This window comes from Pleuronectes platessa, chromosome 12 (genome assembly GCF_947347685.1).
Source record: "Pleuronectes platessa chromosome 12, fPlePla1.1, whole genome shotgun sequence".
NCBI lineage: Eukaryota > Metazoa > Chordata > Actinopteri > Pleuronectiformes > Pleuronectidae > Pleuronectes > Pleuronectes platessa.
Window position 1 is genome coordinate 8,406,079 of NC_070637.1, and position 25,372 is coordinate 8,431,450.

The window sequence follows — 25,372 nt, forward strand, 5'->3', positions numbered from 1 at the left end:
TAACCTTAAACTTTAACGCTAGCCTAACATCAAAACATGTCTTAACCTTTAAGTTTAATCATTCCTGTCATGGAGACATGTTTTCGGTTCCCACAAGGAAGACAAGTCCCCAATGTGTACACAGATTTAAGTCCCCACAATATGAGTTATACCTGGAGACACACACACACACACACACACACACACACACACACACTGGCTTCCCCTACCCTCTTCCCTTTACGCCCTTCTCATATTTTGTTTGTGTTCACAATCTGAGACATAGTGCTTGGGAAATAAAAATCATATGCAGGGAAGCTAATAATCTAAACAGCACTTAACCTGGTCGATGGAGGAGTGTATTTGTGTGATGAGAAAATCTCCTGGCTCTGGCTCCGTCTCATTAATGAGAAAAGATGAGCGCTCCCCACTGCAATTAAGAGTCAAGCTCCTGCATTAACTCACCGCCCCGCGGCCACACACATAGCACAAAGACAACAGGCCATCCCCTGTCACTCATTTTCCTGGGGTGAGCAGTGCGGGGAGCACTCCCAGGATAGATTAAATGAGATGCTCTGTCGTTCTGAGCTCACCTGCTGAAACCTAAACTTGGAGAAGATAATGTTGTGAGGAAACGCAATTAATGCAGCTCTGATTCATGTCACAATCATGATGATGGTGTAATGCACCAGTAGATGCTTCACAATCTACAACTTCAAAAGATCATACTGTTTATCATAAGATATTTGGACTTATTATATAAGAAATAGCTCTCTTCTCTTCAAGTGTCTCAGTCAGTCCTGACAGTGTGAAAGTGAAACAACATATAGAACACCAGGATTCTGATACTGAAGCAGCCAATGTAATATATCCATCATTAAGTTTATTTTCGATAACTACTTTTCCTGCTGTGATAAAATATATATAAGTCAAAGGTATTTTCCAAATTTAAAAGATATGTTTATGTTGAATGCTTATTAACGTTGAAAAGGAGTTTGGTTTCATTTTCTTCACTTTTGTTTCACTTTCCCTGCTGCGATTCCCACAGAATTCATTCAATCTATGGCAGTAGCAGGGGTACACATGCATGTGCACCAACATCACTGTCACACGCAACAGAGTTCCGAGTGAGAGATAAACAGACTAAAGAGCGAAAGCCAAGTTCTCAAGTGAGAGAGATAACTGTAGTGCAAGCTACTTGCAGTTACACTCACAACTGCAGCTGAGGTCTTAATGTCTGCGTGGAACGTAAAAACTTGAGCGTGCAGACTGCAAAGAGCGCCAAATAGAGCTATACAATACAGCAATGGAGCACAACAGTTTGAGAGCCCTTATAATACTATGAGAAGAAGTGTAAAAAACACTTTTTGGATTCATTATGAAGCTGTGGTGGGACAAAGTAGAAAATGGCGGGCAGCCACAGTCTAGATAATTAATGGGAAACAGAGCTTTAACATGGCAAGATAGGGCATTAGCTTTGGCGAAGGAATGCACTCTCAGAACACTCTTCTATTTTGCATGGGTGTGGGTTTGTGTGCGAGCACAACAACAAACTAAATACAGGTCCAATTCAAAGAAAATTGTACAGAGCGATACAAGAAGACAAATTCTAGTCAGATTATGTTTAAATGTATCATAAAGTGTATAAGGTAGCATGTAGTCCTATTGAGCTTAAAGGCACCCTGTAGAGTTTTAATGTCAACAAAATATCTGTTTGCATTTATCTAACCAAAATGCATTGGAATAGCATGAAGGTGAGATGTGAATTGTATGTGTGTCCACATCATTAGTGGTAAAATGGACATGCAGGACACAAACAAAACAGGGACCCACACACATAAAGCATTGCTCCCTCACACTACTATTGGCCAAACCCCCCCCCTTGGTACCCATAATTATCTGGTAAAAGTCGTCAAAGAAAACATAGTATTTCCATTGGTAGAAACTCCCTGCAGGCTTCTCGTAGCTCAAACAAAGGTGTCTCACATCATAAAAAGTGAGCCACAGCACATGCACTGTATGACACTATTTTCAGAGCTCTCAGTGGAAAAAAGCCGGTTTGGACGACAGCATTGTAATTTAGACAGCAAACACCATTAGGTACTCTAAGCACAATATTCATCAAACAAGATTACTCAAGCACTCGAAAGGAGCGCAGTGCCAGGCGACAACAAACGGGCAGTCACGTCAAAGAAGAACCCGCTGCTGGCGTGGCAGGATACAATCTCAGCAGAAATACTGTGGATAAACATGCCACTTGAAAACCATTATTCTGTTTATTATGTTACACCATCATGTCTTTGCAGGACTAGGGGAGCAAACAGAGCCTGTGGATGTCTAGTGTGTGGGTGTGTGTGAGTGTTTGTGGATATATGGTGGTCATGAGGGTATTCAAGAGTCTGACGGAAAATAAGAGCCAAGTGGAGGGATAGGAGATTGAGTTGGGGTGGGGTGGGCAGGCATAATGAGTGACATATTGTGAAATCTTTACCTACAAAGCAGTCTTCTCCCATGCAAATGAGACTCACTTGATAAGGATCTGTTTGATGGGACACATGCAGAATATGAGGCAGTTAATTCCCTCATTAGTATTCCACAGAGCTGATTGGCAAAGACCAGAGAGAGCCAGCCGGAGAGCATCTGCAAAACCCAATATTGATTTGTTTAATGGTGTCAGGGAGTCAAAAATCGCAAATCTCCTGTCAATTGTTTATGAGGCTGTTTAGCGGGCCAATAGATGCCCCTCGCTTAATTAATACCTCATTACGGAAATGTGATTATATGCTTGAACTGTTAATGGGGCCCCTGAATTTCAAAGACGCACCATAAAAGGTGTTTTGACAAATAGAGCTGGGGAAAATGCGATATCTGATGAGTCTCAGTGTGTTTGTTGATTTGGGACTCTGTTTGTTTTCTTCCCTTTTTAGTCTCTCATTATGCATCCGTGCTCCGAAAGCTCACCAATTTCTTCTGGTTGCGTCCTGTTTTGTTTTCCAGGCTGGAAATGTCAGTCTACATCCATACTTTTTCTTTTCTTAAGGAAACAGCATTTTCAAACAAAAAAGAACTATTTTCACACAATTTTGGCTTTTTATACATTTTAATTCACGTCCATACTAACACACCTGAAAACGCATATCACATGAGTACTTACTTATACTGGGCATACGCCTGCCGGTGTACACAGGCATTCGCAGATTGCTCGAGTAATAGTCTACGCATGTAGCTGTATAATTGTACAATGCATAATTTGACTGCAAGCAAAGACAAAACACATTCAGCGACACTTATTAATATCCATGTTGCATTCTAGACTGATAGCCAGGACTAAAGTCATTTGTTTTCTTGCAGGAGGGGGTCGTATGATAGGAGCCTGATAAGCGAACATGGAAAGCTACGTCATGCCCGAATAGACCCAATCAGCAAGCGGCTGTGAGTGTGTTTCTGTAGCAGAGTTGACGAGTTTTAAAATGAAAACGTAGTGTGGATGAAACCTTAGTTAACTGGAGCGGTTAACACGGCCTAATTAAGTGGACTGCTCGTAAACAATAAACACAAGCAAACACAACTTCTTATAAAGATGAAAAAAAAGCCTGTTAAAAAATCAGTGTGCAAACACATACGCATACACACAAATAACATTCCTGCAGAATGCCTGCTAGAAAAATTATTCCTGACAAAGGGGCCGATCCAAAAAGCTTTAAACATCTTGTTACAAATGTCAGAAGAGTGAGGGGGCTGATGTTCACCTCGGCGAGCACACATGGCTGATCTGAGGGGCTCTCTATTTAAAGGCCCATAAAGAGAGTGATAATGGCATAGGTTTATGAGGACTCAACCTAGTGAGACAGGCTGTTACAGCCGCGGCTGCTGTTGTTGTTATTCCCACTGTTCCTCGATGGCCACTAAAGCGGAAAAATGGATCCCCACTTGGGGTTGAAATATGAAGCTAGGCTTATTCTCCCTCTCTTTCTCTTTTTGTGTGAAAGGCGCCCAGGCATTTGCTTGCATGGTTATGGAGTTAAATGCTCAGCTCCATGGCTGGGCTTCTGCACGGTCCCCCCCACCCCTTCCATTTCATTCCCCCTGACAGGATTAGCAGGTCTCCAGTGTTAGAAATACATTAAGTGGACCTTTGCAGTCACTTATTATGCCTGATTATGCAGCTGGAATGGGGAAGGTAGGCTCTGTTTGTAGTTAAATAACTTCTCAGATGCATTTTTTTTACAGCAGCAATCTTCAAAGCATGAACGGGTCAGTGGCTCAGGCACAAAGCTGAGATTGATTTCCACCCTCCTACTCTTTGTTCCCGTGGTTTAAAGAGGACAGGTTCTACTAAATTAGTTTGCCCATGTTATTAATGGAATAGCCAATTAAACTCCCATACAGTGGTGTCATGGCAAAACAATGCAGCCACTGAGCCTTCCCACAGCAGTGGTTAGCCCAGCAGGGTTAATGAAATGGTTAACTTATGTTGATGTATAGATAGGATTAGCCTCCATCTGGGTGCAGTGTACCACTCTATTAGCATGAAGTCTATCATACAGCGCAAGGTCTCAACAGCTGGCCATTTTATAGACCTGTATAACAATCCTTAGCCCAGCGATCTATGCTGGGATCTTCCCAGGTCAAGGCGATATATGGCGGCGGCACTGACATTCCCCGAGACGACGGACGTGTCTAATTCTGATGCCTCTTGTTTTGACAGCTGGGACAAAACAATCTGAGAGTTTCTAGCTAAAGTGAGAGGACAATTCAGTTGAGTCTGAGAAAGTTTCCATGAAATCAGCAGAGGAAGTAAGATTGACAGGGTAACATGGAAAAAGAAAACAGTGAGGAAAAATGTGGGTGTGTGCATTAGGAAAGTGGAGGTATACAGCGTTTACGTGGGTACAGAGGATGGCTTACTGTCAACTGCGTCAGAGCATATATTGTCCAGAATTAGAGATTATTCATTGTCCCGCCAACAATGAAACTCAATCCCATGTTCTTCCAACCTACTTGAGTTATTTTCTGTAACGCCAGCAACATTCGCCGTTTTGTTATTCATTCATTATCTCTGACAATGTAAATGAGTCATCACATTTAAAATGGGTCCCTAAGGTGAACAGACCCCAGGCATGATGTGAATGAAATCATGGGCATTTAGGTTACGGCTCAGTTCCCTCGGCCTAAGGATTCCAGTTAAGAGTACAAGGCAGAGCAGAGGGAAAATTAGTCGTCCTCGCTTGATGGCTGTTATACTTGGCCATTTCCTGACCCTCTGTGAATAAAGCAGCAATTTATGCCAATTATCCATGTTAAAGACGGCACCCAGACAAATTAGCAATAATGCCAGAGGTGATGAGAATGTGCATGCTGAAGCAGCTATTATCATATTCTTTAGCTGGAACACCTCACATGTGCAGCAGATCACAGCTAAAATGATTTCACATGTTATCTTTATGTTGCAAGTTGTGCTAAAACAAAATTGCTAATATATCTACGGATGCGCTCCAGAGAAGCAGTTTATTTGTGGCAACAAGGAGGGTAAGAGCCGGCCTTCCCCCCTATGAACAGCTGACACAAGTGATCCGTTATTTCTTGGAGGGGAGGTCCAGCACATGGGGCCTCCACACATCACACACCTCAGGCCATGACCACTCAGCAACGCCCTCCCCATCCCAGCCCTAGTCCTGTCACATCTGGCCTCAAAGACCCTGGTTTTCTTTCTCCTGTTCAAAATGCACCAGTGGTTCCCATTTAACACCTGTTCGCTCTAATTTCCATTTTCAGGGACGCTGTGGATTTCAAATCATTTATCACTGCCCAAAGTGCTTCCACATGTGCGATGCCTTTCCCTGTGCGCGGGGTTCCTGCCTCCGGCCAACCTTTTCCAAATGTATTAAAATTCAGTTTGGTCCAAAGAAGTTCAGACACTGATGTTTCATTGTGGTGATGTCTGGTAATTATTAGCCTAAATTACGGCTCCAGCATGTGACTTGACAGGGCGGACTCCAATGTTTAAAAGAGGAGATGGGGCGGGGAGGTAGGGCCAAGGTGGTCTGTCACGCTTTGTGCACTTTTATAACTCTAGACCCCAACACTGGGATGTCAGTCAGACTGAAACAGTTTCGCCACCGTGGAAACACTTGTGTGGTTAGGGACCTGAGAGAGTCCACTGGGGCCCACTGTGGGGCAGCTGGGTGAAGGCTGTGTCAAAAGCACTCCACTATGAGGGGAAGTCTCCCACATCGAGCACTGATGAACATTAAATACCACCTCCAGTCCGGTTGATATTCCAGGTCAGAGTTCATTCTGTAAACCAGGATTAGATCTCAAAGTGGAAAGCGATTTGAATGAAAGTGAAATCAGATTATGTCTTGGGGCTCTTTGGTCCACAGTCCCGAGCCTCAGCAGCACACCAACAGTGTGTAATTGGCTTTGACAAAATGGGACGGGATCCATGCAACCTACTTGGAAAAAATTGTGATGAGATTACAATGTGTGCATAAAAACATAGACATGTTGAAGCATCGACCTGTAACGGCCTCTCCCACACATACTAGTTTTTCGTTGTCAACAAATTCACCCAATATGGAAATATGTCTAAATCATTAAACGAGCGGCTCAGTTCAAACAGATGTTAAAAAAGATTAATTGTGTTTTATCTTATAAAATAATAACCAAATATCATGGAAGGTAATAAGAACCTTATTATTGCCACGTATTACATGTTCAAAGAAATGTGCTACAGAATTAGAAAAAAAAAAAAACTATTTCCAGGAACACACACAAAAAAATTATTCAAATTAATCTTATTAAAAAGGGAAACTGCAACATTTGTGTTTACAAAGTAAGTTTCTTTTGACGCACTGAGCTCCATCTTCAAGTGGGGAATGTTTGAAACTGTAATGTAAGTGTGCCTAATTAAAGTGGGCTGTGAAAATGTGCACTAATCAGATATGGTTGGTAACAAAGTCCATGAAATTACTAATTAGAATTTCAATGAAAGGTACTGCTTTATCATCTGAGGAAATCGTAACCTTTAAAACGCTTTCAGGAAGGCAGTGTGCGTCTTTAAATGGGCTAAAGAAACGGCTGGCTTTTGATGTAATATCTCATTTAGGATTGGAGCTAAATTGGACCATTTAAACATGTCATTGTTTTGAACGTAATTTATCAGACTAATTAATGACAGTTATTGCCTGAGTTGGGTGGCTGACAGAACACCAGGCTCCTGCAGGAAGAGATCACAAAGACAGACATTTAGCTTGGATGAAAACACACCATTAGGCAGCATTTGCCAAGAACAAGAGCCACCTCCTTTTTTTGTAATTTCTCATTCTTAACAACTGATTTCAAAGTGTGAACACAGGACACGTGCATTCTTGAGTGTAATTTTAGTATAAGGGTTTCAGACTCCCAGTTCATAGAGATTAAATATTCTTAAAATGTATGTAACACATGCTAAATTTTTTATTCCATCCTAGTGAGTATTTTTAAGTGAGCATCCTATGGGCGGTATAGAGTGTCGTCCATGTGACTGGCTGCCTGATTACTATTCCTCCCATCAATTGGTCAGGATGGGCTGTGTTAGTTGAAGGGATCATATGTCAGCACTCAGACCTGTTTATCTGAAGGACAGAGGCACAGGAAGAGAAGACAATCTGTTCTTCTACTAATGACGGCTTGATTTAAGTGCCACAGAGTTCACTTATTTCTGCACTGACTCACCAGAGGAGCGAATAACAGACAATCTGTCGACGTTGAGCAGATATGTGTGGAAAGCTGATTAGTTGATAGTTCACAGTGGTAACACCCATGAGTCAGAGGTGAGCACGGGTGAAAAGTGAAAAGTAATACTGTAGGTTTCCCCTGTGTCGTGCCCTCACCAGAGGTGCTGGCCTGCTGCAGATGTTGAAGAGGGAAAGCCTCTGGAGCAGAGAGGTACATTATGGGGCCAAAATTGTCAGTTTAACTGGATGCAGTTTCAGTTTGACTTTACAGTCCGACCAAGTTCAAATGAAATCAGGAACCTGATCAGGTCCAACTAAACCTGGGAACTCAATCTAATGCGAGGCTGCCATTAAGTTAACTGCCAGTGTGGTGCAAAACAAGGCATGTTGGGAATGCAGCTGTTTAATTTGCCCTGCAGGCTTCATAAACCTTTGCCTTTGAAATACCAACCATGGTGGCAACATTCTGAGCTGCTGTCTACATGTGTACACATGTAACACAGCCAAGTGTTTATCCAAGAACATAAAATTTCACAAAAAGAACAATAGGATACAATTGTAAAACACATATCTTTCTGTCTTATTTACATAATTAATCATTGAATCAGCTTATAAAATGAAAACAACTGGAGCACTAATTAAATTGATTAGCACAGACAATTTCCCTGATTTAACTTGATGTCAGAGGCCAATTGATGTCGTTAGTTTGATTTGTGGCACACCCTGGTTCCTCAAGTGGAAACTAATTTGCACCTTCACACGGGCGACACTCAGGCATTAACTTGTGAGTGTGTCAGTACCTGTAATTAAAGCAGATGGTCAAATAACACTGTCAGGACTGTTAACAAAGTAGGGCCTCTACAAGGTCCTAATCCCTGCCCGGCTGCAGAGCCACACTGTGCCTCCGCCAGTTCCCCCTGCACGTTGTTACAGAGAAGTGGTTTTTTCACTTGGTTTGGGCCTTATTAAAGCTGTGGTCACAATTAAGGCATACAGTAAATAGACTGGGTTGAGGACAACAGAGCAGACGTTTAGGCGAGGGTGTCTGTGACATGGCAGATATGACCCCAAATGACTTGAAATGAAACCAGTTAATACGAAGCCGCCTAATCTCCATAGCACAGGTACTCATGTTTGAATGACCTTCAATCCGCCACCAAAAGGAAAGGAAAAAGAATGGAAGAAAGGAAAAAAGAAAGAAGGAAAGAAAGAAAAGAGGGAAAGAAAGAAAGAAAGAAAGAAAGAAAGAGAGAAAGAAAGAAAGAAAGAAATACACAAAGATAGAAAGAAAGACAGAAAGATAGAAAGACAGAAAGACAGAAAGACAGAAAGAAAGAGAGAAAGAAAGAAAGGAAAAAGAACAAGTACACCATGGGAGGTCAGTAAATGAAAGCTGTAAGAGATCTGTAAGTTAGTGTGCGGTCGGGCTTCTATTTAAAATAAAATAACAGAGAGATGCCTATTAGGCCATTTTCTCTGAGCTCGTTCCAAATTTATGTTACTTCTCTGATAAAATGTTGAGACGTGTTTAAAAGCACCACACTGAGATACGTGCTAAATACCAGCTGAGCAAAAAAAAATCCCCATATCTGTCATTAAAAGGCTCATAGAGTATAATCATCATTTTAAGATTGGAACACATGCTGTAATAGCGCATTCAGCAGTCCTGTGCAGTCACTATACTTTCTGACATGATACTACAGCACATAATGCAGCCTGTAATTATCTGCTTCCTGAAGGTGGAGGGCTGAGTAAAACTGCCATGAGCTCCTGTGTGCCTTTCATAAAACGCTTTTCTCCTCTTTGGCAGTCACTCTCAGGCTGACTCACTGGGCTTCGACAAGGAACTTAAGCGGGTTCACCCCAGGAGGGGCAGAAGCACAGCAGCCACCGGGTCAGGAGAACAAAGACTGCTAAAACATAGTGCACACCTGTGCACATACTTTCCACACAGAGTAGTCCTTGACTTATTCATTTGGGAGAGGCATCAGATTGCATCATCACCAGCTTCGGAGCAGGAATATTTTTGCAATGGCCTGAACTGGCTTCATGCTCTCATCCAGCCAGTGTAATTGAGTTTAGCCCAGGCTTCTATTTCAGGCCTTTACATGACTCTTCATCCCCACAGACAACTGTGAACAACCAGGGTACCATGATATGCATATCTCTCTGAAGCGTGAGATTAAAGAATAAACATAATCAGCACAGGCGATAGTGCTGTTGTCCACTGCCTTATCTAAAAATACTCTTGTGAGACGTCATCATCCTGCCCCTCACATTGGTGGAGGTATTGAAGCGCTTTCTTAATGATACAGCAGATGAAAGCAGCGAGAGACGGCGTGTGTGTGTGTGTGTGTGTGTGTGTGCGTGTACGCGGGTGCTTGTGGTGTTAGAGGAATAACAGGAGGAGAGAAAGAGAGGGTAAAAAAAACACATTAATTATTAGCCCCAGTGGGATCTCTTATATTCTGTCTAGCCTGGACAACACCAATTAATACAGCAATTATTATCCTGGCCCGTAGCACAGGGTTGACTAAGCTGGCTTGCCTTCTGACGATTATGGCGTGAGGGGGAGCAGGAGAAGAGAGGCATGCTGGAGCGAGATTATTCATCTCATGCTAAACCCCTGCTTTTATGATGCATGGGTGATGGGGGAGATAGAGCCTAAGAGTAATTTAGGCTGCAAATTTCAACTCAGCATTACTGCAACACAATCTCCCTATAGATTAATTTCTGTCGGGTGTCATCTTTAGGGGCGTAGTGCAACCCCGGTTCGATAAAAGAAGCAGACATTTTCTCATATTTTGCCCTCCTCTGGAGTAACAAGCAGGCCTAAAGCTGTACTTTAAGTCTGAGACCCTCTAGATCCTGTGTGACAGGTGCACAGTTCACAGGGCTTCTCCTTTTCTTTTACCCCCGAGGTCTTATTCTAGGCTGTGACCCAGCCCTGCGTTCATTTCCTAAACATTGTCTTCTCCCCTCCCCGCTCCTGGCCCTGATTCCTCACCAGTGGCCGCAGATGTAAGCAATAGCTCCACCTAGTTTCTGTGTTGCTGCTCTCTCCGGTGCACTCCTTTTTTTCAGAGCAGCAGAGACGACTACTGAATGGGGCTCGGATGAGAGGAGATCTGCCGTTTCAAATGAAAGAGGGCGCCCATATTATCCCCCCTACTCCAGTCAAATTATCCACTGCGCTCTATTCTTCCTTATCATCTTTTTGGACAGGAGAGCTCTCTGTCTCTCTTGTTCTATTTTTTGCGCCTCCCCGTCCTCGTCCCTGCTCCCCTGCAGTGACAGCCCTTGCAGGAGCATCTTAAGCACATATGCCCCTTTTCCCTGCAGCCACTGTAAAATCCGTGCTGACAGCCAATGAAAACAACACAGATGCTTGCATGTTATCTTGACATGGCCATGTTAAGCTTCCCTCTCGTGATGCTAAATGGTCGTCATAAACCTTTTAAGATCTGTGCGGCCTAATGTGGACTTTTATAAAAACATTATGCTGTGTAATATGTTTAGGTTCAGTGAGGATATACAGTAGGCAGCCACAGCTCACTGTCACAGAGCTCAGACACCAAGCACAATACAGTGTGTGCTGTATTCAGAAAGGACCAGCAAGGTGTTCACATAGATGTATCCTCTATCCTCTGAATGTGCCATTTTTCATGTAAAAGCAGATTTTAATTTGGACTAATTTATATATGTATTTATATATATGCGGGAGACAGTCAAACATTATTCTGTGATGTAAAATATTAACATCATTGCTCTTATATATATATATATGTGTATATAAGAGCATATATTTTACGTCTCAGAATAATGTTTGGCTGTCTCCCGCTCGCTAATCTATTTCTACTTCTCAATGGGATCAATTGACAAAACAATTACAGTCTAAAGGATCTTGTCTAACAAGCCCTTGGAGTACTAAGAATGATTAGATGGCGGGTATTACACGAGGAACCCATCTCTGGATTAGTGATGAACACAATAAATTCTGAAATAAGTGGAGGAATATGTACATCCCTTTCATGGAAGACGCTTAGGTGATTGCTGCCACGAGAGGATTTGTCAGCATAATACAGGATCTCAAACAATAATGTGTGTGATAGGACACCATGGAACACATTCACAGCCGAAATTCAGTGCCTGTTGTGTAAATGGATTTCTCCCCCATGAAACCGAGCGAAGGGCCAGAAAGAATTCTGTTTGGTTTCATCATCGTCTCCTTGAATATATTAAACCCTCCTCACCATCATCATCGTCAAAAGTCAAGAGGAAATAACATTTGTGCTTTAAAAATATGTTAGATTCAGGAAAAATGTTTGCCTGCAACAGATCACAGGTTTTAGCTAGGTTTTAATTGGTGCATGTTGCGTGTTCTTTTGTTAGTTTTTATACCAGCAGCACCGTCATTTATTTACACGGGGGTTGTGTTGCGCCTCAGTACATAAAACCGGTCAGGCCTCTAAGAGGAGGCACTGTCATTGTCACTGTGAGGTGTAGGATAACAGCTCTTGAGCAGGTTGTAATTAGAGTGGCTGAGGTGTAATGAGGGTGCAAGATTCCTGCTCATGCAGCCCGTGCCAAACTGGACCGGGGCACTGATGGCACAACGTCGAGTGGAGTCCCAGCCAGGGCAGGGTTTCCACGTCTCCACCTGTGATATGGAGCGGCACAGTGGACACCTGAGAAAAGGCTGCGTCACATCAACAGGGGGTTGGATTGAAGCCGCGGAATACTATAGTTCCTCAGCTCATCTGGAGGGGTTCCCAACAGGTGGTAGTGTTAATAATAATAATGATCCTGAGGAATAATAATAGAGGCATTAAAGTGATTCTCAAGTGGGGACCAGAGGGAGGGCTTTGGCTCAACCGTTGCGTAAAACGTGAAAGAATTTCTGGTTTACTGAAAATGTTTGTTCGTGCTGGGTGTTGTTTGAAAATGCACCAAATTCTTTGGGCCAACTATTCTTTTTCTATGGTCTCATTTTTAAATTGTGTTCACAAGACGTGTACAGTGCACCTCCCAACGCACACACACACACCCACCCACACACACACACAGACAACACTTGCACACACGCTTCTTTTTGCACTCTTGGCAAAACGAAAACTTCTGTCAGAGTCAGATTGAAATTTATATCAGTTCGTCAGGCGCAAGCCAAAAATGATCTTACTGCACATATTATTTTGATAAGTTTGGTGCCAGAGATAGAGGAGAAATGGAGGAAAGAGGGAGGAAAGTACCACAAACTCTACACACCAGATAAGTGCACAAGCCAAGATTCCTCTTGCTGCTCCATCAGAGAGTGTTCAACCTGACCCTAAAAAAAAACCCTTGTGGTAGAGATGCCTCTTTGCATAATATTCCACCCCCAGCTAAACTCTCTAAAGTGCACACAATTCTCTCAGGGAAGAAAAAGCATCAATCACACTCAGATTTTTCAAGAATAATCCAGCTGCACAGTGAGGTGCGTTTATTCAACACTTAAACAGCAGTGAGCTAATTTAACTTTTTGTCATGTGCTGGTTCTGTACATTGACTGTACTACTGTCAGTGTGTGTGTGTGTCTGCTTGAATTACCAACTGTACTACTGTGTGTGTATGTGTGTGTCTGTTTGTATGACTAACTGTACTGCTGTATGTATGTGTGTGTGTTGAGCTGTGCTCTAGGAGTTTGTTACAAGTACAACCTGCCACTACTGTACGTGATTGAACTTTTAAATTAGTTTGTGAGCAGTTCTCCATTTGACACTGGGGCGACAACTTTGCTAAGGAATCGTAATGAGATGAGCGGAGAAAAAAAAAGTCGTATGTCAATAATGTGTTGACATATAATTTTCTTCCCTTGTTTGTTTATTTATTACATGAAGAGAAAGCCTTTATCAGTGACTGAACCACCACCATGAAATTCTTCTTTTTTGTTTTGGGGGGCTGTGTGTGGAGTTGACCACAGCTTTACACAGTTTACACCATGTCAGCCAGCGCTGTAGCAGAGAGCGATGCGATTAATTACTGCTTTGCTAGAGAACATAACCACAATAAAAACACTCCTTTCCACCAGGGCAGGCAGCGAGAGCAGCCACTGTTTATGTGTCCGACTTCAAGAGTAAAAGGAGTGGGAGGGCTGTAGTGGTATTCCAGTCAAAGTTGACTTTTGTGGAGTGCACTCTGATGTTGTGGAGGGCTGATCAGGCTCATAACATGGTGATTCCCCACTGCTTCTTTTTTACAAAGATCATTAAATTCATGGTTGCACCTACGAGAGCAGTCAACTCCAGCAGCTGTCTGCAGAATGGCAATGCGCTGATCCTGTCAGTGACCGTCCTTTTCCTGAGGTCCTACGGTTGGGCAAGTGGGAGCAGACCCCCACAGGCCATAAACTCCATAATGTAGGCCATCACAGCAGCTAGCCCGTGTAAGTCTGACTTCTGAGGGGCTTCCAAAATACCATGGCAGCGCTTTCATTTCCCCACCACTCGCCAGGCAGCTGCAAGAATGTCAATACAAATGAAAGAATGTCTCGGGAAAATGTCGAGAGGATTAATCAACACCTGTACTCCTTGGATTTGGATTTACAAATAGTCCTACACTAAGAGACAGCGAGCAAAGCAAATAATAAGCATTCATCCTTCTTTGTATTCATCACATTTTGAGCAGAATTGTGAAGTCTCTTCTACCAGGCAAAGATTTATAATGAAAACAAAAGGATGTAATTTTTCATTTATCTTTTAACTTTTTTCAATGATACACATGTCAGAGTGAGTGTGAATCTGATGGAAAGTATGTGAATATTAGTTTATGATTGTTATGTCAGTTATTCAGAAGAATTTGTTTGCATTTAAAAAAATAAAATAATATCTATGTTGACATGTGCCTGATGCAAATGTACAGTATTCAGATCTTACATTTGATGAAACAATACCAGTGTAAAAATAGCTAATTCCAAGTTAACAAGTCTTAACAAGTATCAAAAGTAGAGGTACTCACATGTAGTGAAGTAAAAATAACAAAATACTCCTACAATGCGCTCTTAACTTGAGCACAGTAGTGGAATAAATGTCCTCTGTTACTTTCCACCACATTAACAAAATGACCAGTCATTATGACCAGTGTTCAGTCATTTCCTCATTGAACTGTCCTATTAAATAATGATATTGAGTCAATTTGATAATTATTCAATGTTTTAAATCATTTATTAAAAGCAAATACTAATTGAAATCTCTTTGCAAATGAGATGTGAAGGAAAAGAAGGTTTACATCTATTATATTCACACTCACTGTAATGAACAAATTACGTTGCATTAGTGTGCCAGATGCATTTTATGACCTAACACTGAGTAATATACAGCCCTGTTGTCTGTGCTGATATGTAGAGAGCTCATGATGTTATGAGGTGATAATGACCAAGCCGGGGTAATTGCTCTGCTGGTAGGAGACCTGTATTCACTGCATGTGTTTATGTAACGGAGGTGTCTGATATGGAACAGGTAAACCCAGAGAGGGTTTACTGATTCTGACCAATTACAACTGAGGCTTAATTTGCATGCGCATAGAAATATAGATCAGATTGTTAATAAAACAATGAGTGCAGGGAAACAGGAGCCTAAGCATGTAAACACCATACTGATGATGTCTGTACAATTACACCCTTCATGTGTAATTTATTGAGAGAACAGTGGTGTTTATTACAATCATTACAGATCATTAGATTTGCATTTAACCTTATCAAAGGTCTACTCAAGTTGTGTTAAATATGTTTAGTTGGGGGTAATTCACTTAATTACAGGTGGCTACTAAAGGGCTCTCTTTATTGAGCCTTGTTAAGCTTATCAGCATATTGTCCTAGTCAGGATATTGGTAATCAATACAGTATTGCTTGTATGTCAACAAAACCAGTGTAAGGCTAGCTTAAAGGATCAGTGATAATGTGATATTCTATGTCTTTTAACTTTTTGTTCAATGAAAGAACCAACATTGATCTTATGGATTAAGTAAAAGTCTAATATCACATATTCCTCTTTTACATTGAGCTCCATTGTTTTCCAGGAAGTTGAATAAAGTTCCCTACATAATACACTTATAATAATAAATACTAGTTCCCAGCTATTTTAGGAAATCAATGAGCCTATAAAAAAGAGACATATAAATATATGTATATTTATATACGTGTGTGTGTGAGTTAATATTTACATATATATAAATATATATATATATATATATAGTCTTAGAAAGGATTTAAATTGTATCATCGATCAGTGCTTAAGTCATTTGTTTCCTATGTGCTTGAGTAAGTAATAGTCCATAAGGTTCTTGAAATATGTGCTATGGACAAAATGAGAACAGGCCTTCCGCTATTATTACCCTGAATGACAGATGAGCCAAGCAAACCAAGAGGTCTCAATCTCCAGCACCTCAGCTACATCACCTTCACCCAATTGCCTTTTCACCTGCGCGAGAGATGAAAGTCAGAGTGGTGAGAACGTTGAGCAGAGCTCGACCTCCCTCGTGCTGGCAGACCCTGGACCTGTATCACCCTGTCCCGTCCTCCAACCAGTGTCTGCACCCTTCACTGGTCAGACGCTATTCGTCTTCCCAAAACAGGAGGATCCACGATTCCCAAGCAAGGTGCAGCACATGGCTGTCACTGCCCACCTCTTCATTGCCTGCACCTGCTAAAACATTTGAGGTATTTGAGCAGCAGGGCAACACATTTGCTTTTCATTTAACCTGCCTTTGGAGACCTTTGAAGCACATAATAGCAGAGCAGCATAGGTCCCCCTCCCACCCCCCTTAATCATTTACCTAGTAAAGGCACATTCTCTGCAGCTAACCCATCAAGCGGAAAACGAGTTTGGCCCGCTATTTCTCTCACCCTCCCTCACCCCCCCCTCCCACCTTTCCTCCCCTGCTCTTTCTCTCTCGGCCTGTTTTGCTGCATGTGAGTCACTCCCACTCCCCTTCCCATTGTGAAACCCTCATGCAGTCGCTCACTGATTCCACTGTATGTGAATGAGGGAGGCACAGAGCCAATTGTTGGCCACAACTGGGCGTGAACAAGGCTTCAAGAGATGGTGTGGCTGGCAGCCCATTGATATAACATGGCTAATTATTATTTGCGTCAATCGTGAGGAAATTTATTTGGCATTGGGAAAAAGCCGTTATATTTTGGGCAAGATAATGAGACGTGTTTGCTTCAACAAGGATCATGAAAAAGATCTGGTTGTAAATTTGAGCTTGGAACGGAGCCAAATTTGGTCTAAATGTTTAATCATCTCCAGTGATAATAACATATGCTTTAATTTTTACTTGTGAATGTCCTTATTAGACAGATGGTGTCTGTCTCTGTGTGTGTGATTAACTCACAACTGTGATTAAAATATTACGTAACAAATACATCCGTTGGCGTAATATGTCTTATCTGAGGTCTGTGAAGTTATCGGGTGAAATAAGAAATACTTCTGATGAATGAAACAGCTGTTTGTGTTTTACGTTATCCTTAAATCAGAAGTGAATGTCTGGTACAGATGGTCTGGGCAAATCATATGGCAGCTCAGAAAGTAACAGCCACATACACACTGAATAAACAGTGATGTGATGGAGGTGTTAGGCAGTAATGGTTTCAATGGATGACCCCCTGGGAGTCACACACACTATAACTGCCCTCACCTGTGAATGCTCACCTGGACCTGGGAACTTTTAACAGACATTATCAAATGCATTAAAGACGAAGCCAAGAATCGGAAGATGCCTCGCTGGAGAATGTGCTAAGGAAATGCCAAAGGGCAATTTTCCCCACTAGCTAAGGTTATTTGTACATTGCAATCCATGTGGCTGTGTGCAATAACAACAGCCGACTGGGAGAGGACGTTCCAGCTACAGACAGCTGGGGTAACAGCTGCAGGTCTGCATCCTGCTCGCAGTAATAAACTAAAAATATTGTCCAGCGCTCTCGAAGGACGGCTTGATATTGTTGATAGCAATTTTTTTGAAGGAATACTTTATAGTTAAACTTTATATGTTAAAGCAGACACAAATGTGAACTTTACAAGCATCATTGTCTATCAGGAGAGGAGTGCTGCTCTAATACCATTGATTCAGTGTAAATGCAAACATTCTTTATTTCACCTAAACATTATGGAAACACATTTTTTGCAGTAATGTGCACCATGCTGTAGATGTGAAGTACGCACATGAAAACTGGGGGATTAAAAATAATCCATTATCACATTTGATCTGTTGATGTGTCTATTACTCAATGACATGTCTGTTAATGGAGCAGAGAGTACAGAGGAACATCTCTTTGAAATAAAAGTGTCTAGGACATGCAGAGTTGCAAGTGTGAAGATACAGAAGCCTCAATGAGCGGCCAAAAGCAGATGATCATCTTTTTCATCTGGACTTACTCAAAGTCTGCAGGTCATCTAGTGTTCCAAGTGCAGTTTTTCATGAATCACAGTGATGAATGCACAGGTGCACTTTTCATGTACAGTCAACTTGTTCCAAGCAAGCATGAAGCCTGTCCAAACTAAAGCAATAGACTGTTGCCAAACTGGCTGCATACTCTTCCCAAAATAGCTATAGATTGATAGATAATATTTTTCCCCTCAAAACCAAACACTGCTTTGTGCAACCAAGTAAAAATGAATTCTCAAGAGCTTAACCTTAAGACAAATTCAAACAACATGTTGTATTTGGTTTGAGTGGTATAAATGGTGCTGATTTTGGATGTGTGGACAGTTGTCATCACTCTGTTTTAATAAAAGAAAAATGAAGGTTTAAAGCATGGCCAAGACTCAAAAGCTTGCAAAACACACTTTGTCGCAGATTTATTAATGATCATTAAAAGTGACCAAGGAAAATATATTTGAATACATGGAAAAATACATGAGAAAAACAACCCAACTAGAGAGTTGGTGAGTCAATTGTCTTTGGTGGTTTCAACGTCAAAGAAAACGCAGGCTGCACTGAAATCAGTAGCAGCTCTTTGTTACACGGTAAGAGGCCTTCTGGGCCATTGAGGCATATTTGCTCCATCACTCCATTGTTCAAGACTCAAATCCACATTTAAATCCTCTAGCCTTTGTCTTCTTCTAAGTCACATGGCTGCCTCCCACTCTGTAAACTAACGGAACAGACTACAAGCAACAACATTCATCTAAAATGTAAAACATAATAACTGGTGTAAAGTTTAAAGCTCAAAAGTTAAATCATCCTAAATTTAGAAAATGTGTTTCATCCTTAACATCCAGCTCTGACCAGTGACCGTCAGAACTGAAAATAGAACTATAGCGAGTGGTTAATTAAAACCAACACATCATGCGTATAAAAACTTATGAGACAAAATAAACATTAAAGGGGTTGTTGCTGAGTTTCTGTACACATCACTGAACATATCAGAGCACTCAATCCTCATGCTGCTGTTAACGTCAGTCACATCTCCTCACTTGCATTTTAACTAAGACCCTTGAGTGCTTCTCCTTAATGCTCAATTTAGCACAATCACTGTATAAAAGAACTACCTCAGCCACCTTCCTCTGGGAGAAAACCAGGATCAAACTCTTGACCCTGCAAACTCACATTTTTTATGGCCCCTTCCAAAATAATCTGATGTTCATGCTTACTTAACATATCACCTTTCCCTGTTCGTTTCTGTATTTTAGCATGGGTGTTGTTCCCTTGCTGCTAAAGCTTGTGCTCCTTCTGTCCTGAGTTGATCTGTTTGTGCAGTTTCTAACAGGAAAATAACATGAGAGAGGAGACGTGACAAAAGAGAAATAACTGTTTGGATAACTGTAACTGAACACACCATCTCGAGTCTGCATCTGAAATTCAATAATCAGAAAAGTATGTCATAGTCCCTGAAAACCCACTTTAATGAGGCCAAACATTATTGCCCCCAAGAGAATGGACAAATATTTCCCCGTTGGTATTTGTTTGTGTTTACATGCACGACTGTTACTCTCTCGGTTATGTCAACCAGAACTAAAGGGCTTGTTAAAAGGGGCAAATCTTATGTTATCTAGAAATCCCAAATAATACTGAGTAGTTAGAAGAAAAAAAAAGATGAAAAAGGGACACGTGGCTTAAAATCAAATAAATCACACCTGGATCCTTGGTGAAAAACTGGCAGAGTGCTCCTTATATTGCACTCAAATTACTCCATTTGTTCCCTAAGATATTTTAATCCCAACTGACCTCAAACTTCCCATGAACCAGAGTCTGAACAAAAGGCCGCCCACTGTCCGCGCAGTAAATCTGTTGTCTCCCTTCTGGGCCCTCAACAGGGGATCATAGATCAGCACTGCTCTGCAGCTTGCTTCAATTTACTCAATTAACTCTGCTGAAGAACTTGTAAGTTCTGCAGATGTTGGTTTATTATCAAGGCCTAAAATGTACAAGTGGGTTCAGGAGCCCGGGGTTGTGGCAAGGTTCACAAAGGGGGTGGGGGGGTTGGGGGCAAACTAATATCAACCCCTCGGTTTTTAGTACAGAACATAGATTATGATAAGTCGTGGTGAATCTGCACAGTTTCTTATGACTGTTACAACCCCGTCTGTTCTTTGAGGCCTTTCAATGTCAAGCTTTATTGTTCAGGTGGTGATCAACACGAGCTCGTGGAATGATAGAGAAGGCCCCAAAAGATGAGCACACGCAATGTATATATTACTTCCGCTGCTGCAGCTGTTAGACTTCCAACCAACCTCTCTAAATAAAGTTCTCTGAAGATCCTATAGCCACATGAAATGGCTTAGTCCCGTGGTCTGAATCATTTGCAGATGACAAACCTCAAGAGGCTAGCCATAAGTCATGATCACAGTATTATTGCAATGCCTACAGTTATCGCAGGAATGACCTCGCACCTAAATAATTTGTACAAAAAAAAATGTTTTAGGTATTTATCACTTCCAAATCTCTTGATTTGCTAGAACAGAAAACTGCATTTTTATCTTCCTCTAACCTCTCTCAGATGAATCAAACTAAAACTGACGTGAGGAATGTAAAGTATACAGTAAGGAGGATGCTAATATTAACCAGGTGTGGTTAGCATCACCATAAAACATCCTGCCGACACCATCCCTCTGTGCCCATATATTTCCTCGCTTGGCCAACTACATTTCAATTAAGAGCAGCAACACAGTATGACATTCATAGTGCTTTAAAATAAGGTTTTGACAAATTATTTTCCTCTGTCAAGCTAATATGCTAACTGCGGGCTTGGCTCTATTGAGTGAGGGCTTATCTCTCTGTAGTTGGTGAGTCACAAGCCAAGTTAAAGTTGGGAGGCTCTGCACCAGTTTAATGGCTTGCCAGCTGATTTTAATGTGAAAAGTATTGCTCGTACACAGGTACAGCAGCTTCAGGCGCAGCAAACATTTCTCATCAGCTCTCTCCTCATAAGCACATCAAACCTATACCAATGACGTTGCTCTCAGTAGTTGACTTCTCTTTCAAGAGGAACCATTTTCTCAGCTGATGAATGAATCTTGGACATGGACACTGTCAGATTTTAACTTAAAATCATCTCTGAACAAAGACTTTTGACAGGATGGAAAGAATCAACTTACATGAATAATATGCAAACTAATGCTTATTTTATTGCCTTCTTATGCTAACATTGAATTTATGAACTATGTTCTGTTTTAGGATTTTTTTTTGGACATCGATATGATTAAGAAGAGCTCCTCAGTCACAAATATGCTGTTTATCGTTGGAGTATGTTACTTAAAACAATTTAACTCTTAACTTTGCGAATGTTTTTGGCGTTAGTTTGACTATTAAGCAGGATTACACAAAACTACTCTAACCATTTCCATAACGTTTTCTGGAGTAGTGGGGCATTTTGGAGTGGATCCCCAAATAAGGGCAGATCGAGACATTTATTTTCACTTTCTTTCATATTGCGAAATATTGTATTTTTCAACATAGTTTTTTTCTCAAGAATTAATTCATGGATTTTGATGAAATCAACCACGCATGTTTGGAGGACTGATATTTATGAGTGTTTGCAATGTGGCGCAGATCCAAATAAAAACCTGGATCTACTTAATTTAAATGTGGTTTGTAAAGGGACTGTTGGGCCATGGGGGAGGACTGCGCTCTACACATTATAGTTATAATTTAAAAAGAGGTTAGCCGCTAATAAGCACCCTTTGATAAAAAAAAAACTATATATTTATAGATATATAGATAAATAGATTTAATTATGGCTGTGAAAGATATTTCAGTGATATTTTCAAATATTTTATTAGTAGCTCATGCAAACAAAAGGTAACGGCTCCAGTAAACTGTAAAACAGATTAGCGTGCCACAAAACACAAACTATGAGACAGTGCATGAAAGAGATGACACATACTGCCGATGTTTCCTCTCCATTTAAAAGATGAAGAGTAAGACAAAGTCTTTTGGGAGGATGTAAGAAGGAATTCTCTGCTAATGATATTCCCTGTGGGAAGAATGTAATTTATTCAAGTTAATGCGTCTTATTTTCCGTTCAAGGTGTATTCCACGGAATTATCAAGCAAATTTAATTGTTAATCCATCTGCTCCGAAACAACCAAGATCGTGTTCAATAAGCTCTGAGTCAGCTTGATCCAATTATGCTAGAACGGAGACATTTGTAATCATTTGCCATCACACCACCCCTGCAACCTACACAGATACACACACAAAACCGGCTTATGCTGTTTGGGAGAAAGCATGAAACTTGGTGCTTGGTGAGAAGCAGAGCAACACAAACTGTTTGAAATGAAGTAGTGACCCCGGAGAGTTCGAGGTCAAGGGTCTCGGGGTAAGAATTGTAAATGACATGTTCACCCCGGGGCTCCTTCTAATAACTTTTTTCTGAGGAGAGGATGAGGCCTGCTCCTTTCTCCACTGTCTTCATTGACAGGTCTTTGGGGAGTTATATGCAAGTATTCAATTGTAATGAACTTGTTTTCCTTCTATAAACCTCCCCGCTGTCTCCTAAATCACCTGCGCAGCACATGAGCCACCTTCCTCTCTCCCACAGCTGCACTTGCTCTGAAGCCCTGAACTACACAAAGTGGTGTTGATTGTAAGCAGATACAGACCTTCTGTCCAGTCCGCTGCTGATTTATTGACCATGTTCCTTTCCTTTAATTGTGAGCACTGCAGCTTTGAGATTATCTGAGTTAATGATGACAGAATCTCTTTATCAGGGCTGCTCTATACAAATAACAGGTGTATCGCTGTTTTTCCACTAAAACTTATATAAATTACTGGAAAGCTTGATGATGTTTGACATTCCCCACTGGCAGTAGATGGATCTGGAATAAATCTGGAAGTTTCTGTATATTTCCATTTATACATAATGTTTACATATGGAAACACATAATATTAAAGTAAATGTTTTTGGTGTGGTTCTTTTAATATGTCAAAAGTTTCTAGAAATGGACAGTAACTTTACATAACATCCAATTTAACTTTGTTAGTAAAGCAGATAATAAGTTCTGACCTCAGTAAATTAAATGCCAGGCTGGTCACAACCTTTATAAATTGTTTTTGTTTCCTTTTTTAAATTTCCGTGCACTGGGTGATTAAAACTCAAAACACCAGTCATTGTGCTGCAGGCCTGTCTTTAGCAGGACCCTTCACCTCCACACCTGGCTTCGATCTTAAATCTCTCTAGAGCCGAGCTGTTGTGGATTTGTGCATCCTTCTTTAGGAATGACGGCATCAACATCCATCCAGCATTCAAGTAGCTTAGGTGCTAGAATTTTAACAGACAGCTTTTTTAAATATATACAGATTTAACACCGTCTCAAACTGACTATCGATAGATGGTTACTTCCAGTCATTGGCTGCCTCTATCTCTTATTTCCATTTCCAAACAAAGCCACATATTCACTCACTCCCCCTACTGGCCAGGAGTTTACAGTCCTCTTACAAATTCTGTGTCCTTATCTTGACTACTGATTCATGTCAGAATCACTCACGGATCTAACAAACCACTTCCTACATTAAATATTCAGAATGATTACAGAAACACCAATAATGGACTTCCTTAAATCATTAACTAACTAAACGTTTGTGCTAAACAACATCATCAGATTAATATGAAATGTCCCCCTCATTGAACTGTACCTGAGGGCTAACACTTTTATCAGTTTATGCAGAACTTCAGGGCAAAGTCAAGGAAATGATACCTCGTTAAATTTTTTCAGGTGGTGAGCACTGGGTCCTTCTCTTCTTATAAATAACAAATTCTTAAAGTTGATCAAACTTATCCTTCAGTTTTTGTTTTTTTTGTACCTCATCCACCTCTTCCAAATAGCTCCTTTTTAAATGAATTTAGTTATTTTCTATTGTTTATTCTCAAACTAGATTTTAACTTCTTGGCGGTTTTTCTTTTAGTTTTATTAAAATCACTTTGCCTTTTATCCTCTCACACGACATGTCACAGGCCCTACACATGGGTTATTACTGTTGTTTGCTACCTTTCATAAGAGACTTGTTATCATGTTATAGACTGATGCTGATTCAAAGTACAATCGTTAATGGGCATAGCCTTTCAGTCCAGGATAAAGTTCCAACTGGCTCCACAGTGCTCAATACTTTAAAAACCTCCTCTGGTCTCCGTGGCATTTTACCTACTTCATTGCAGGAAAAAATGTAATTGACCCCATTGGTCCATGTGTGCTCTCTATAATCAATAATTCATTGAAATTCGTTCATGCCCCGGCTTCTTCCAAACAAACCCCCGTTCGAAGTACTTCTTATTTCCCACTTGTCTTCTAACACCAGTAAAAATCAAAGGTCGTCTGATCAGTGTTCATTGGGGGTTACTTGCTCCGGGATCTAGACAAAAGGACACTGTGCTCTTGAGGCTGCAACTTCTAAACTTTGGGACTCTCTCCTAGACTAAGGATCAATACCAATGTGATTAGTGTGCAGATTTCTGTTGTCTCCTTTTTATTAAACTTTTTTATTGTGAAAAACATTTATTGACATCACCTCTTGATAGTCAAATTCACCTACTTAACACTTGTAGTATTCCTCCAATAAGCTTATCCTGCAAGGAAGTCTTGTTCATATTTCGTCTCTACTGGCTGCTTTCGTGCTTTCTCTCTATCATTAAAAGTCAATATTTGTAAAACATATAAAACAGCCTCATATAAAAATGAGCACATTGACAATAAAAATGTATAATCTCAGATGTTCAGAAAGGGTTACTTTTATCAACCACACAATAGCTTGAACTCAGTTGCTAAGATCACTTGGCGTTAGTCTGCCCATTTTGAAGTTTGCATTGTAGTAAATGATATGTGATTACCACTCAGGCTTCTGAACACCTCAGTGAGGCCTGTGAAAGATGTGATGTGTTGTATCCTGCACAGGGTGCACCGCTGGGTTACGCTCAGGTCTGCTCCTGGTTAACGGAATAGATCTTAATCTTCTGGGTAGACCGAGTGCAGCATCTGTGGTATTCAAAGAGGATTGATGTGCAGCATTCCTTGATTTTTTACCCCTGCCCTTCCCCATGCCCCTCCCATGATGTAATGACATTATCAATTAGCCCCCATTAATTTAGCAAAAACAAATAAGCATTTCAGTACACCTCCCTTCAAGCATGTGGTTCTGATTTCCTGAATGTTTGTCAGTGGCCGCTGTTTGGTTAATCCTTTGGCTAAGGTGGTGTGGCCAAGAGA